Below are 2574 nucleotides of genomic sequence, written 5' to 3' on the forward strand. Positions count from 1 at the left end.
GATGTGAAACAGAGTTTGGGAAGACATGGAAAGTTACATAAAATAGCCAGAATTGAAGGCGTCGACCAGGTAGGATTACTTTAGATTGGGAAGAGGCTTCGAAAGTAGGGAGGCTAAAGGCTATAATGAGATTCAAACAATGGGCAAAGGGTTCAATAGAGAATCAGGAGGCACATAGGGTTTTTCTTAACATGGCAAGTAGGGGCAGGAGTAGGCCATTTGCTTTTGAGCTTGCTTTTCCATTTAATATGGTTGTGGTTGATCATCCAGCTCAGTGCCCTGTTCCTGCTTTCTCCTCATACACTTCAACCCCTTTAGCCCCAACTCCTTGAAAGCACACAGTGATTTGGGGCACAGAATTCCAAAGGTTCATAGGTCACCACCTGATGAAGGAAAAGTGCTCTGAAAGCTTGTGAATTCAAATAAACCTGGTGAACTATAATGCGGTGTCGCATGCCCTCTGACAGGCTCATAGGGCCACAGGCCTTATCTTTTTGCAACTCCTCCTAACCTTTTGGTGAAGTTTCTGCCTTTTATAAGGACTATCAAGTCCTTTCTGGAACATGATATTGCGATGTTTTGCATCTTGTGAGCAACTTGCCTGAGCCAAATCCTTACCTGGTGCAGAATTTTTCCCGGAAGCTGAATGGACATAATTGGCTCAGCAAGAGTTGCCATAGTTGTCCATTTGAAGAGTAAAAAATCTCAAATGCGAGACGATAAAAATCTTTGTCATGCAGCAAGTGGTTGGGGCTGCAATACACTTCCTGGAAATGTGGGTGGAGGCAGCTTCAGTTGAGGTGTTCAAGAGGGGCATTGGATGGTTATTTACATAAAGACAGGGTGCAGGGTTACAGGGAGAAGATAGGAGAATGGTACTCAATAAAAATGCTCAGAGAGCCAGTGCAGACACAAAGGGCTGAATGGCCTTCATTACCATAGCAAATCTGTGATTCTGTGAGGAGTTCAGCTCTCAGCAAACATTGAAGTATGTGGAGAAAATTTAGAAAGGCAGAAGAGGCTTGGAAAAGTAGTGTCAAAATTGCAAAGTGTTGAGACATCTGATAGATGACCAGAGCAGGAGTTATTAAGGGAATCAGGAAGAAGGACAGAGATTTTCAACACAATTGTACAGGTGATGGAAACCAGTTATGAGTTGATTCAAATAGATGGGGCAATGGTCTGCAGCAGTGCTAGTGTAGGGAGGAACGTATTGTGTTGTGGGTTGATTTTGATTATTCGTTCATAGGATGTGTGAGTCACTGGCTAGGTCAGCAGCTATTTCCCAGTTCTGAAGAGGACCCATGCTCAACACTAAACATTAACTCTGTTTCTCTCTCTACAGGTACTGCCAGACCTGCTGAGTTTCTCCAGCATTTTCTGACGTTATTATTTATTTCCCACCTTTAACATGTTGATCCATATCAGTGTTAGTACCAACCTCGCATTCTGGAGATTCCAGCAACTAAAAGTTAATTTCAAGGACACTTTTGCAAGATTATACAGGAGAGATAAATCCTTGGGGAATTAGCATAAACATTTTTAAAATTCTTTGAGTTTTTTTGTTTATCAATGACTTAAACATAAATGAGAACAAAAACAAATGTATTTAACTGTCAACCAAATTATACCTGTAGGTTAATGATGAGGCCCTGCACTGTGCAATGATGTACACCATGAGGATGGGCATGTTGTGTAACCAATAGCAGGAGTGTGTGAACGTGGCTTTTGGTAAGAGGCTTAAGGCCATTTATCATTTTAAAGTTACAGGATGGCAGGTCAGTTTGGCCAAGTAGAGTATACATCCTATGTTACGTATAAAGTCTTCCGGGGTACTTTTCCTTTAAAAAACACTGTTTGGATGTGAGACGACACATCTCTGTGGCCAACATGTCCTGATATGTGACCTGACTTCAGGCCTTCTCGCATAGAGGCGGAGACAAAACCTGCAAAAATAAACAGAATACTACATCAATGTTTACATCATCCTTGTGCAGGTCCATGCTAATCATCTCTGTCTCTTCCAAGTTTTTACTATTGAAGTGAGTAGAGTGGTGACTGGGAGGCTGTGCACAATACATTGGACCCAAGGAAGTAGAGCCATCGAACTGAGTTGATGAAAGAGGGAGACATTCTGGGTGAGTGTGAGGGTGTATTCATGCAGAATTACCTTGCAGGGAAAGTGCAGCTTTCATAAGGCCAGTTTGCCTGTATTTAATTGCCATGTACCAACTTGTTGAACTCTTGCATGCTAGCCAAGAGCTAACAGAATTAATCACCATGTCAACTCTGCAATATGGCAATCCCTATTGGGCAGTTACATAATTATAAAACAGTAGGCATCTGAACATGACGCTTCTTACACCCTCATCCCCAAGAGAGTACAGGTTAATGAGAAGAGACAATAGGAAAGAAATCAGAAACGCAGAGCCAATAAAATACACTGAAAAATTCCTTGCCAATCCCTTCAGGGTATTAGAATCAATTTCGAAGATCACATTAACCATGTGTTTCTTAACCAGGCACTTATCATCAATGAGATGCAATCTCTGCCCTAGTCAGGAACCACACCAG

The 2574-nt window shown here is 41.9% G+C and overlaps 1 pseudogene; it reads right to left on the reverse strand.

Moving 5' to 3' along the window:
* Window positions 1–1952: 1952 nt before the first annotated feature.
* LOC125467652 (U6 spliceosomal RNA) lies at window positions 1953–2048 on the reverse strand (annotated as a pseudogene).
* Window positions 2049–2574: the final 526 nt, after the last annotated feature.

This window comes from Stegostoma tigrinum, chromosome 37 (assembly GCF_030684315.1).
Source record: "Stegostoma tigrinum isolate sSteTig4 chromosome 37, sSteTig4.hap1, whole genome shotgun sequence".
Classification (NCBI taxonomy): Eukaryota; Metazoa; Chordata; class Chondrichthyes; order Orectolobiformes; family Stegostomatidae; genus Stegostoma; species Stegostoma tigrinum.